Source organism: Corythoichthys intestinalis, chromosome 3 (genome assembly GCF_030265065.1).
Source record: "Corythoichthys intestinalis isolate RoL2023-P3 chromosome 3, ASM3026506v1, whole genome shotgun sequence".
Taxonomy (NCBI): Eukaryota; Metazoa; Chordata; class Actinopteri; order Syngnathiformes; family Syngnathidae; genus Corythoichthys; species Corythoichthys intestinalis.
Genome location: NC_080397.1, coordinates 6,802,710 through 6,817,686, shown reverse-complemented (window position 1 = coordinate 6,817,686; position 14,977 = coordinate 6,802,710). Strand labels below are relative to the sequence as shown.

The following is a 14,977-nucleotide window of genomic DNA, read 5'->3' as shown; positions in this document are numbered from 1 at the left end:
CAGTACACGTCCAGGCCCGACTGCGGTTCGCTAGAGAGCATTTGGATGATCCAGTAGAGGACTGGGAGAATGTGTTATGGTCAGATAAAACCAAAATACAACTTTTTGGTAGGAACACAGGTTCTTGTGTTTGGAGGAGAAAGAATACTGAATTGCATCTGAAAAACAGCATACCCACTGTGAAGCATGGGGGTGGAAACATCATGCTTTGAGGGTGTTTTTCTGCAAAGGGACCAGGACGACTGATCTGTGTTAAGGAAAGAATGATTGGGGCCATGTATCGAGAGATTTTGAGTGAAAATCTCCTTCCATCAGCAAGGGCATTGAAGATGAGACGTGGCTGGGTCTTTCAGCACGACAATGATCCCAAACACACAGCCAGGGCAACAAAGGAGTGGCTTCGTAAGAAGCATTTCGAGGTCCTAGAGTGGCCTAGCCAGTCTCCAGATCTCAACCCCACAGAAAATCTGTGGAGGGAGTTGAAAGTCCGTGTTGCCCAACGACAGCCCCAAAACATCACTGCTCTAGAGGAGATCTGCATGGAGGAATGGCCCAAAATACCACCAACAGTGTGTGAAAAGCTTATGAAGAGTTACAGAAAACGTTTGGCCTCCGTTATTGCCAACAAAGGGTACATAACAAAGTATTGAAATGAACTTTTGGTATTGACCAAATACTTATTTTCCACCATGATTTGCAAATAAATTCTTTAAAAATCAAACAATGTGATTTTCTGTGTTTTTTTTCCACGTTCTGCCTCGCATGGTTGAGGCTACCCATGTTGACAATTACAGGCCTCTCTAATATTTTCAAGTGGGAGAACTTGCACAATTAGTGGTTGACTTATTAATACTTATCTGCCCCACTGTATATAATGGCAGTTGTTGACTTCTGTCAGTTTTTTACTGGTGTAATCTGTAAAATCCAGTTTTTTTTTTTTGTTCATCTTTGCGCTGCCGATAATAGTAAACTTCTATAGCAAAGTCTGATTTTGCCTCGGTTCCCGTACTTGCCAATAGGGTAGCAATCAGTGAGCTCAGCTGCTCTAGGCATTATGGGCAATGTAGTTTTGAACTGCTGCGTTTGGAAACATGCTGGTTGAATAGCTTGTCAGTTTATTTCGCTTATTGTTTGCGTACAATTTAGAACATTGAATGAGAATAAAAATTGAGTGGGAATAACATTTTGTCAACGACAGTTGTCGTGATCATGATTTTTAAAAATGTTGAGCTGTCACATAGCCAACTGTGTGTGTGTGTGTGTGTGTGTGTGTGTGTGTGTGTGTGTGTGTGTGTGTGTGTGTGTGTGTGTATTGACTGGAGTACATTTCCATGGGTCTGCATTATACAGGTATATTATCTTTTTTCATTATTCTTTTTTTTTATTTATTTTTTTATTTTTTTTAGGAAGAATAAAGCCTGTTGAGTAACCAGTTGAGTATAAAAAAAGTGGATGATATAGGCATCTTTGAGTGATCTTCGAGTAAAATTCAACTATCTCGAGGCTGGGCCGAGTGACCTCTTTTTTGGAAATCAAAATATGGTCACCCTAGATTAGCATCATCGCTAACTAGCTTCGCGCTTTGTGCTAAGTAGTATCGTCTCATAAACAATGAATACATACAGTGCCCTCCATAATTATTGGCACCCCTGGTTAAGATGTGTTTTTAGCTTCTAATAATTTTTCTTTATTCAAATAATATGGGACCTTAATGGAAAAAAAGAGAAAAATCCAACCTTCAATACAAGTGCATTTATTCAGTGGGGAAAAAATCCCACATAAATAATAATTTGACATCAAATAACAAGGTTCCCAGGGCCTTTGGAAGCGAAACAGCCCCACAGCATCACTGACCCACCTCCATACTTCACAGTGGGTATGAGGTGCTTTTCAGCATGCGCATCTTTCGTGGCACGCCAGACCCACTTAAGAGTGTTTGTTGCCAAAAAGCTCAATCTTGGTCTCATCTGACCAAAGCACACGGTCAGTGATGCTGTGGGGCTGTTTCGCTTCCAAAGGTCCTGGGAACCTTGTTAGGGTGCATGGCATCATGAATTCTTTGAAATACCAGTACATTTTAAATCAAAATCTGTTGCCCTCTGCCTGAAAGCTGAAGATGGGTCGTCACTGGGTCTTTTAGCAAGACAATGACCCTAAACATATGGCCAAATCTACACAGAAATGGTTCACCAGACACAAAATCAAGCTCCTTCCATGGCCATCTCAGTCCCCAGACCTTGTTTTGTTGGCAAAAGGGGGTTGTACAAAGTATTAACACCAGGGGTGCTAACAATTGTGACACACATTATTTGATGTCAAGTAATTATTTATGTGGGATTTTTCCCCACTGAATAAATGCACTTGTATTGAAGGTTGGATTTTTCTCTTTTTTTTTTTTTTCCATTAAGGTCCCATATTATTTGAATTTAAAAAAAATTATTAGAAGCTAAAAAACACATCTTAACCAGGGGTGCCAATAATTGGGGAGGGCACTGTACAATATTTTGGCTTCTGTTACTCACCTCTGACGGAGGCACACTGGATCTAACAACACAAAAGACAATCTAACTCGACACTTCGCATTAGTGTATTGATTCAGCAACCCAACCAAAGTGTAGTAGTGTACTCTCTTTCTTGCTCTAATCAGTGGTGCCTGCACGCAGCCTCACATTACACACAAATATGGACCCAAACGGAACTGCTCGTAGCTGCTGGCAAAAATCGATTATCAAATTAGTTGACAACTAATTTATTTATCAATTTAATGGAATAGTTGTTACAGTCTTAGCTTAAATATTGTGCATAATAAACATGCTGTTAATCCGAAGCAGTATTTAGATTTTTCTTTTAGCATATCGTCACAAATGACCTGATTGCAAATTTTGTTTCAATATTGTGATATATTTATGAGGCTATCTTGCCCACTCTCAGTCAACACACAAAAATTTTTAAAATTAACACGCCCAGTGTACATTACAGCAACACAAATCACCACCAGATGTGCATAACATCATACACAATGTTAAATGTGCATTACTATTAGTAAAAAAAAAATACAGTACGCACCAAAATCAACACAACTAAATATGCAATGTAAGGTATTACACAGCAACACAAACAAAACTCAAATGTGGAAAACATAAAGACTCCTGCGCAAACAAATGTACACACCAACACACAACAAAAGCACACTACATCAGTGACACACCTAACTTCTTGTTTTGATTTAACCAAACTTGTTGGGCAGGAAAAAGATATCAGGCTCTTTTGGGTGCAGCTAATAAGTGCATTAAAACCGCAGCGGCTTTACCAGTAACTCAGCATAATTTCATTTATATCGACGTTATGTGGGTGATTAAATGAAATTTAGACATCAGTTGATTTGATGAAACGCTATGAAAAATGTGCACAATTGTGCTTCTAATTTGGGTTGCTGCTTTGCTTTGATGTGGTGACGCATGGTATGGGTTTCTCTCTCTAACTGGATAAAATATCAGTATCTCATGTCCCCCCACTTCATTTTCACGGTCAAGGAAGTTCATGTGTTTTTTTGTGTGAAATAATTTTCTTGAACTTTTCATTTTCTCATTTGAAATGAACTTTATATGCATTATATCAGTTTTTCCTATGATACATCATAACTTCTGCTGAATCAAATGTCTACCGTTGCTGTCCGGGATCACTTTTTGAAAATTTGACTTTTAACTCATTGGCATGAACCACAACAAACATACATTTTTAGTCTGCTTCAGAGAACCACGAAATGTGCACATGTTCTGAGCCTGTCGCGATATGCAATCAATCATTTAATTGCACGATGAATGACGATAAGCTCAGTAATTTTCCCAGCTGTGATTTATCACCGCGTGCACATATGCATGTTAAAACTTTGGCCAAGATTGCATATGACTCAAGTTCCTTTCACATATGTTTATTGGTCATCAACACATCGTAGAACTAAAGTTCAGACATACAAAACACATATTACACGTTGTACAGGGTTAGTTAGCATAGCTACTTTGAGGCTGATGGCAAAAGATAATGTACTAACCACTTTAGCCTGCTATCAAGCAATGGCAGTGTTCGCCATAACGTAATCTTTGTGGTTAAAGGTGACACTTCAAACATGAAAACTCGCTGGTTCACAGCATTTGCAAATGATGCAGGGTAAAGAAATGTACAACTGACCCCACATGTTTGAAGAAAATGCAAGTCCAATTTTTTAGCTAGTGTAAAGCTTACAGTTAGCAGCTACGCACACTAAGCATGTCATGGTCAGCATAAATGCAGATGTCTGCAGTTACTCTCACATATTTTAAATTCTACAGTACGCTTTCGAATGACACCCATTATGAAAAATCTGACTGGCAAAAAATTGAATCATTTGGCTTCAAATTTAGTAACGTGCTTTTTGCAGGCCAAGATAAGTCATTTTGGATCAAATCAAAGCTTTTGATGTGCTCTAATTGGCAGAGAGCAAAACTGGCGTTGGGTTTCTCACCTACTTCATATTCTACACTAACACAGCTTTCAAATGACAGAGATGATTTAAAAATATGTACGATTTTTTTGAATGCAGTTTTTTTTTTTAATTTAGGATTAAACATTTATTGCTTTCGAATGGGTGGTTTATTATGATATGTTGTCACTACTGGAAACCTCTGGGTATGTCACGATACGATTTGCGATACAAGGCACACCGTAACGACAATCTCACCATATGGCGATACAACAGTTATCGATACATGGTTCAGGAAATCTTTCTAGGATATTCTACAACTAAAAAACAGACAAGCTCTTTTCATCCTTCTGCCGCATAGAGGAATAAGATTATCACTAGGAGACGTCCAATCAATTTGAAGTGGGAGGGTGGACATTTGTCCATTCGCTGCAATCAAACTTGAAACGGACTGGGCGTCTATAGCCCTCAAAGGCAAACAGTGCCAGGCAGTGAGTTAATTTTGGCCATTTCAGGTCATTTTCAGTCCCTCCCTATTCATTTTGGGGCATGTACAGGTCACTTCCGGTTGATTTAGGGACATTTAAAGATCACTTCCTGTTGATTTCGGATTACTGAACAGGAAGAGACTCGAAAATGTTACCAAATGAATAGGAAGTGACTCAAAATCAACATAAAGTTACCTGTAAATGCCCTAAAAGGAGCAGAATGTGACCTGTCAATGCCCACAAAATGGCGTACCGCAAGCAACTCGTCATTTTTGCTCATTAATATTCATGACGTTAGCAACTATTGCTAGGCGGGTCAAGCTCGCATTTGTCACTAATGCTAAATGCATGTAAATAGTGTATGAACCAGATGTTTACTGAGCTAAACCTACCAATTCTGCGAAAGTGATGTCCCTGTTGCCAAATTCACATACAAATGTTCAGTTAAAGAGATGGCTTGAGTGTTGAGGGCTGAAAAAGACGGTATAAAGAGCCGACCTGATCCAGAGGTAGCTTTTTTATAGACACCCTTTTCTTGTATGCATTGTGTTACGCCATTGACAATGAAATTATCCTGTTTCAACAATCTATCCTTTACCACCGTATGCCATGTCTTTCTTTTCTATTATATCCTCTACTTGTCTTATGTCTCTGACCGTTCTTGGGGGCAGTTTACATTGCTATTTTTGTGTAGCGATCGTAAATGCTACTCAGTGACAGCCTTTTAATTTTTTCATTAATAAGAAATCTTAATTCTATAATTTATTTACACTTCCCCCTTAAGTTGTTTGTTTTTTGTTTTTTTGTTTTTTTACAAGAGAAAGGGTAACAACAGTTGCAATCAGATACCATTTTAATTTTTTTCAGGTCATTCATTGTCAGACAGAAGCAGCACGGCAAAACGCCACGCTAAAAATATCAAAATGGCTTAACTCTTCGTCCTCTGTTGGACTATGGCCCCCAACAAAATGTTTACTGCATATGAAGGTGAATGGATTCACCTTGCTGGCGTTAAACTGGTCTTTTGGACGTCCGCACTAGTTGATCCATGGTTCACATTTTTTCCTCTTATTTTTTGGCTTCGGGAAACGTATGAAGATAACATCCTTCATATGTCGTAATGTCTAGAGTCGTTTCCACAACTTCCATAGCAGCAGTGTTTACTCTGAATGTTCTTTTTTGAAAGATTACCTGAGAAAGCGAGCAAAAATAAGATGGATTGTATGCGAAGTCACGGTCTAAAAATAGCAGTCATGAGGTACGCTATTGGCTGTGAATGCTCTGGTTTCAGTGCCATTGACGGCACTAGATGTCCAATCCTGTGAAAATGAATTGGACGTCTAGCGCCGTCAATGGCAGCCATTAATAAACCATATTTGCATGGAAGATTGGTAGGAACCTGTTGGTTCTTTATTTTTTTTAAACTGACACTTTTTAAAAACGATATTATAGATTCTTGGGGGGAGATTATGTATTACCATACTTCGCGTTTTCGATATATTGTCACACTCCTTATTACTAAATTAGTTGTTAAATTGGTAAAAAAAAATTTTTTTTTTTTTTTTTTTTTTTTAACAATAATCAGTAGAGGCGTGCAAAATTTCCAATTCTTAGATTATTCGCGATTCGGCCTTGGAAGATTCGAGAACAAGTCACAAATATCCAAATTCCGATTATTGAATTATACCAGGTAAAGCGGAAGTAAAACACGGTCAGCGCGGTCTTTGGGATGCAATGAGGAACAGACCGAGAGTAAATATCATGTTCAACTTATGCCGCTAGATAAAAAAAACAATCATACCTGACTGCGGCTGACAGCCACTACAAGCAACGCCCAGTTGCTAGTTGCTACAAACATACGGCCACAGTAGATATCATATATATGTAGAACTAGATGCGAAATGACAGACGACGTCGGTGTTAGAACATGTATTATTGAACAGAGATGCGAAATGACACTTTCCGGCGTAAGTAAACAGCCGCCATCTTAAAGCAGTAGACCTCTCTAGAAGGCTCTGTTGTAGCGAACCTAATTAACTTTTTATCTAAAATACTCCTAAATCGGCAGAATCTTGTCTTGAATCTATCTTTAAATGATGAAATAGTTTTAAAACTTGGACAAAAGTAGAGAGAAGGAAAATTATGGAATAACGGGAGCAATTTTAACAACTGTAACAGTTGATTCACAACATTAAATTAATTGAATGTAGTTTAAAGTAGGCCTGAACGATATTGGAAAAAACTATTGTTGCGATTTTTTTTAGGTGTGCAATATATTGCGATATTATATTGCGATAGTTAAAAAAAAATATATATATATATATATATATATATATATATATATATATTTTTTTTTTTTTTTAAAGAAATTTTCACTAGATGACTTGAATAGCTGTTTGGAAATACTTTGCATGACACACCGTGACCACAGTGTATTCATATAATACCGTTTCATTTGTGAATGATTAAGATTGCTGTATTATTATGAAGGGATACAGGAAGCAATGTCTGCACATAATAGATAATTTATTGAACACAATATTTGACACTTCAACAGCAGCAAATACATTAAATGACAAATAAAAGAGCAGGTGCATTCGTCCCCTATGCTCCTCACCTCTGGAACAAGTTACCCGAACGTCTGAAGTATGCTCAAACTGTTAGCTCCTTTAAATCAGGGCTAAAAACGCTTTTGTTTAGCACTGCATATCCATAACTGTCTATATATTTCAATCTACCTGCCTTCTATTCCTCTTGTGCTTATCTCCATTGCTGATTTCAATGATTATTAGTAGTAGTAGTTTTTGCTTTATTTCTATTTTTGTTTTATTTTTATTGATTTATTTTTATTCTGTGATTAAATGCGATCTTTTGTCTTGGTTTTTACGTTGTGTTGATTTAAATGTGATTTTTATGGTCTTCATGTGATGTAAAGCACTTTGAATTGCCTTGTGTTGAATTGTGCTATATAAATAAATTTGCCTTGCCTTGCCTTGCCCTAAGTTTTTGACAAAATATAACAAATAAAAACTTCTGTAAAATAACAACAAAGTTGTAAACATAGTTGAACAAAAATATTAAATATGACAAATAAGAGTTGTTCACAAACTATAACAATAAATAAAAACCTCAGTAAAACAATAAAGTTGTCAACATATTTTAACTTAAATATCAAATCTGTCAAATAAAAGTGCAAGTGCATTAGTCCCCTGAGTTGTTTACACAAAATATAACAATATAAAACTGCAAAACTGCAACAAAGTTGTAAAAATCTTTAAAAAATATTAAGTATCAAAACTTTATGTGCAGCTGTACTATAGTTATTTGAAAAATACGATTTACAATTAATTTAAATATAAAAGAAACAGAAACTCAATTGAACTTGTAAATAATTGAACTGAATAACAGCAAATAACTGATGAATAACAGAACCATTTTAACTCCCAAATTTATGTATTTGTCTGCATATTGTCCGTCCACCTTCCTTGCTCAGCAATTCTCAACTGGGTCTCATAGGTTTTTGGCCAAGACTACTAGTTTATCCACCATTGCAGGCTTGAGACAACAACGTTGGCACGTAACAATGTTTCCACCTGTACTAAAAAGCCTCTGATGGGAAGCTCGTAGCAGGAATGCATAGATACCTGCGTTTTAAATGGTCCCACATGTTCGACGGATTACTTCTTGTTGAGGCAACCATGGCGAGGCACTGTCAACAGGGCTGTTTTTTGTTCCTTATATTCTTGTCGATAGCCAAAATACTTCCAAAACTCCTTTTGGAGACAGTCTTCCCTATTCAACGTGTTGCTTGCTTTCACTTTGAAAACGGCCCCTCCTCCCTCCGCTCTGCTGTTCGGCCCCTCCTCCCTCCACTCCGCTGTAGCAGGGGGAGGGGGAGGAGCCGATGACTGCGAGTTGGAGGGAATGAGATGAGAGGCTGTGCGCTGTCCTTCGCGCTTCTTCCTCAAAACAAACGTTTGTGGATTTAAAAAAATGAAATGAAAAAACTATCGCACGTCCTTGCGATGGGACTATTGCGCATGCGCACATCGCGATGGCGATGTTTAAACGATATATCGTTCAGGCCTAGTTTAAAGCTGCTGATACAGAATGGGGACTGGAGTTTTTTATTTACTGTTATTTTTGTATATTTGTTTACAGTTATATGTTAACTTGATACTGAAATAGTAGTTTGGTTTAGCCTGAGAGGATTTTTGAAAAAAAAAAAAAAAAAAAGGACGGGGGTGCATCAATAATCGTTTTATAATCGAATCGGAGCCTCTGAATCGTAATCGAATCGTTAGGTGCCAAAAGATTCCCAGCTCTAATAATCAGGACTTTTTTGGCATATCAGCAATAATTTATTGAAAAATGTTTTAAAAAATTTGTGGTGACAGGCAGAACATGCTCTATAAAGTGTTAAAGAATTTGAGAGGGGTAAATCGAAAATTATTTAGTCTATGTTCCTGATTTTCACCTCTTGTGAGTGGTTCTGGAAAGTGGTATCCTTTGCAATAAATAGGGCTTTACAGTCAATTTTTATTGTAATTTTAGTCGTATTTTTGTATAAACGCTTTCAAAAGATGAACACGTTGGCGTCATGCTGAGTGCAGCACAAGCGGCCGTTAGTATCTTGCAGCTTTGCCTCCCACATACACACATTGTCGCTTCCTCCCACACTACTCACACACACACACACACACACCTCCTCCCACACATATACACTCACATTCCTCACAGCCAAGTGGAAACGAAGGTCAGTCACATTTCCCTGGCAGAAGGCTGGCACGCTGCTGTTTACATTTGGTCATCACCATGGTAACCGCTTTTCGTCTTCTGTCACACACAGTGTGGGCGTATTCCGTTTTCCGCAGTGTTAAAAAAATATCACTACACAACCGACCGGGGGGGGGGGGGGGGGGGGGGTAGGAGAAACCAGTAGCAGTCATAGTCATCGTAGTTATTTGTCTCTGTTCTTATTACATCAGAGTGCTCATTTATGCTTATGTCATGTCATGCGTTAGGTGCGCCTAATTGCCGTCGGAACCAAATGACTTTGTCATTTTCCTTGTTAGATGAATTGTGCAATAATGTTAGGTGTAAAGGTTTGTGCTCAAGTGGTCCATTTGAATTTTGTAAAGGAAAGAATAAGTAATTAATTTGGTGGTGAGGGTGGGGGAAAAGTAAAGGACAGGTAGTCCCCTGGTTACGAACGAGTTCTGTTCCTGCGCTGGCAAGTCGCGACATAACCCGAATTTCTGTGCAAGTCAGAATTAACCCTTTAAAGAGCATATGACACCAGAAAAAAAGTCTTAAATGGCATTATTATGTGAATTAGAATCATATTTTGAGACGATTCGACTATATACAACAATTTAGCAAAGCGCAGATGACGAGAAATTAGTCTTTTAATCTGCCGGTTAGCCACGCCTACCATTATAGGGCTTTAGCGTCCCCAACAGGTGGATGACGTCAGCGGTAGACTAGGCTCATCGGTTTTACTATTCAGCCCATTGAGGGGGAATTGTTCAGAACGAGGAAAACGCGACGAAGAGAGCTGCAAAATGTCATTGTTTCAGTCTCTCTACTCCCAATATTTTTACAGGATATTCTTTTTATCCAAGTATTTTTCCCCAATAGCTATATAAATGGCTTGAGAAGGACCAGTCAGCCCGTCGAGGGGGAACTATTCACAATGAGGAAAACGCGACGAAGAGAGCGGCAAAATGTCATTGTTTCTGTCTCTTTACTTCAATATTTTTACAGGATATTCTTTTTACCCAAGTACTTTCCCCAATTGCTAAATAAATGGCATGGTCATGACAAATAACAATCTTGTGCTAAATGGAATATAAAATAATAAAAATCCATTTATTCAAGACGAAATGGCAAAATTACTCCATAATGGTCAAAACAGTCGACTTCACCTTTACTGTCACACCTCCCGAACGATATTTTATGACACCTAAATCGGACATATGTAATTTCCCTTCCCCGGCTTCGGAGAATGTAAACAGACCAGAAGGAGTGACAGCTAGCCGACATGCTAACCCCAACCGAGGGATGTTTCAAAGTCTTCGAAGTGGAAAATCACACATAACTAGCCTGGATTATTTGACATGACGACCCGGTTGTCGAGTTTCTTTGCGGATCGGCAAACCGCCCGGCGGAGAGCAATTTACAGTTCGTTCCCTGGAGGAGGGTGGCTGGAGTTGTTGTGTAGCTAACGCGCTAACAGCTAACTGCTAATGAGCATGAGGATAGCTTTTTACATGCCTATCAATGATCAAACGTAAGTAGTCCTTTATTTAAAGTAATTTTATAGTGTTTACTTTGTAATCACTGTATTCGTATTTGACATAATACAAAACAAGATGTTTACTCACTTCCTTGTAAGTCCAATGGTCCCACAGTAAATATCCACGGTGAATGGGAACCTTTTGAAACTCCAAAAAGGCGCATACGCCTCTCCCGCATACAGAATGATTTTTCTGCAGCCGTTTGGCTGGCGTGATGCAAAAAATAAAAGTATTAATCCGCAAAATCAGCTGAATCCTTCGTCCTCATACACAACAGTACACTGTATAGTGAAGAGAACGTCTTCTACCGTACACGTCACAGCGCCCTCCTCCTCAATGCAAGACCGAAGCCGGAAGTCACTCATTTTCATGGCGCGGGATTCAAAAAACTAAATAAATATAGCGATCGCTTCCACACACATCCAAGCGGTCCATATCATTCAGGGGCATAAAATACCGCGTGTATTATGAAATAAACATGCTTTTTCGTGTCACAGGCACTTTAAGTACCTCTAGATACCCCCAAGCCTCAAAATAACTATCCAAACGTCTTCTATTATTATACATATTCTATGTCCTTGTACTGTACTTCCAAAGACGGAGTTAAGTCCTAGCTAGGCAGAGGCCCGTGTTCTTTTTGACAGCCCTTTTAATTTTTGTCTTAGTCTTTTGGATGAAAATATTTATTAGTCATATTTTTAGTTTTTAGTCTAGTTTTAGTCAACAAAATTTTGTACAAATTCCGTCTAGTTTTAGTTGGCAGTTACTATAAATGTTTTTGTCTGTGATATTCACAAGTTTTGGTCCAAAAATAAATAAAGGTTTCCAACAAATTTAAATGAACATGGACTGATGAGCACATACTGTAGCGTCTACAAAGACGGTGCTAACTTTCTGATGACAATACACACTCGGCAGGAAAAGCAGTGGATTATTTTCAATTAAACCTACCCAGAAGCCTAGAGCCTAATGAGGCTCTTTAGTACTACTACCATAGTGGCTCCCTAGAGCTTTTTAAAAAATGAAAACTGAAAAAGATTGTGGCGGGAAATATATATTTTGTTTTAATATGGTTTCTGTAGGAGGACAAACATGACCCAAACGTTCTTCAAATCCATTAATATTGTAATGAAGTTAAACCCTAGGCGGCATCGTACAACAGTCATCACGTGGCGCGTCATTCTCTATAGGATGCACTTCAGGGAAAATAAACGTTTAATCATTAAGTCTTGTTATGTATTTTTAGCCAGCCTAGTCATTTTCATAGTAGGCTAATATATAGATTAGGGCTGCAGCTATCGAATATTTTAGTAATCGAGTAATCGACTGAAAATTCTATTGAGTAATCGGATAAAACTTTTTTTTTTTTTTTTTTTTTTTTTTTTTTTTTTTGTTAAAGAGCAATTATAAATATACATGAGAAAAAAAGACATTTAATCCAATAATGAACCATTTTCTGTCAATCAATATCTTTATTTTCGATGTACATTGTTGGAAACAGCCAACAATTGCATCTCAGATGTGACTAGAAAAAAAAATTCACTGCTTTCACTCAAAAAACTTCTAGATCTTATTTCTTCCCTAAAAATGTACTTACGCTTGATAACACACATCACTTGAAAGCTAGGTGTTTTTCCCCACGTGTTTTAATTTAATTTCCATTTGTGTCAAGCTATTTTTAAGTTCTAGTTAAGTTTTAAGTTAGTCTAAACTGTAAGTACTGATAGGATTTTGAGTTTTTGCAGTGTTCAAAATAAATGTATGACACCTGCTGTATTGGAGCACATTAGGGACCAGTGCTACTTGGTGTTTTATTCAGCAATGACTACTGAGCTAAAACTGACAGTTAGGTTTATTCATTCATTCATTCATTTTCCATGCCGGTTATTCCTCACGAGGGTCGCGGAAGTGCTGGAGCCTATCCCAGCGAACTTCGGGCAGTAGGCAGGGGACACCCTGAATTGGTTGCCAGCCAATCGCAGGGCACAAGGAGACACACAACCATTCACGCACACACTCACACCTATGGACAATTTAGAGTGTTCAACCAGCCTACCATGCATGTTTTTGGGATGTGGGAGGAAACCGGAGTTCCCGGAGGAAACCCACTCAGGCACGGGGAGAACATGCAAACTCCACACAGGAAGGCCGAAGCCCGGGATTGAACCCTTGATCTCAGGACTGTGAGGCAGACGTGCTAACCACTCAGCCACCGTGCCGCTACAGTTAGGTTTATTATGTTTTAATTTTACACCCTCATCTCGCTACAGCGCTGTTTTTACGGATTAAATAAAGCCTGTATGTAAGACACGTTAGCTACGCATCGACAGTGGTCATAATCAATAGACCCTACTCACATGACGTCACAACCACGCCCCCGCGCCATATCGTCCGTCAACTCGTCACTGTTGATGCATTACCGCTACGTAAATTCCTCCTATTATTGCGTGTTTTTCTGCTCGTTAACATTAATAATCAAAATGGTGAAGGCGTGTTTGGCAGTCGGTTGCAATAACAGAGAAGATAGACGGAGAGACTTGAAGTTCTACCGGATTCCGAGAGACCCGGAGAGGAGAGCGAGATGGGCTGCTGCAATTCGACGAGAAAACTGGGCTCCAAACGATTACCACAGATTACGTAGTAGTCATTTTATATCTGGTAAGATGCATTTAATATATATTTAGAGGGTTTTGGGCTGACAACCACAATTAAGATCATTGCTAGGCTAATCGCCGACAACATACACTCAGACGTTGTGAATGAACTACCTGAAAATATATAATTATAAGGGGATAATAAGACAGTTATCATACAATTAATGTACAATTTCACTATTGAGGTCAAAAGCCAAAAAATAAATTCAACGAGGGACAATCTGGAGTAGTGCTATCGCACTTCATATTTATTACGTATTATATATGTATGTAGTGAGAGTGCTATCGCTAAACCATATAAACATTAAAAGCCCTAGCTCCATTGACAAATGACATGAAATACATTAGACTTGACAGTGGATGTTAGCAAGAACAAAAGATTCTGAATTGAAAATTTCGTAACTCACCTTCCCGAGCACAAGATAGATTCCTGCCGAATTTTTGTGGACGAGGACCTGTTTCACCCAACCAGCAACGAAGTATTTATAAGCCTCCAAGCTCTTAAAGTTTTTCAAACTTTCGTGAGAATAGGCTGATTTTGTGTGGACAAGATAGTTGTAAATATCAGGGTAGCAGATGTCAGGCAGAGACAGGCGAAGACAGCGGGTCGAAAAACATCGATTTAGGCATCAAATATGGATCTGGCGAATGGATAAATTGAAGCTTTTCCACATAACGCCTTTTATGCAATGCATCCAATGAGTTTACAACGTCAGATAACACCGGGGCTTCAATGAATTGCTCTATAAATTGCACGACTAATTGAAACCATTGAGAATAGGGCTAAAAAATGACGGACAATATGGTGGCCGGATACAGCGACACGTCATTTTGTGACGTAGGTGAGTAGGGTCTATAGAAACCTAGCCCTCCGAAGGGCTAACGTTACGTAAGCGAGTGACAGTGACGTTATATTTATTAGCGATGAGAAGTCTACTGCTTAAAGATCGCAGCTCGTCACGTCATCGTCTTGAAAAAAATTAGTTTCATTGACAAAATACTTTCGTTATCGCCATTGATGACGAAAACAACACTGCAGCGAGCTAAGCTGAAATCTTTCCCCTCTCTCGCTCACTG

At 38.6% G+C, this 14,977-nt stretch overlaps 1 protein-coding gene across 2 annotated transcripts in view; it reads left to right on the top strand.

Annotated features, from left to right (window-relative positions):
* mapk1 (mitogen-activated protein kinase 1) overlaps positions 1-14,977 on the top strand; it is a 47,037-nt gene that overhangs the window by 12,740 nt on the left and 19,320 nt on the right. The gene's annotated exons all lie outside the window — the stretch shown is intronic.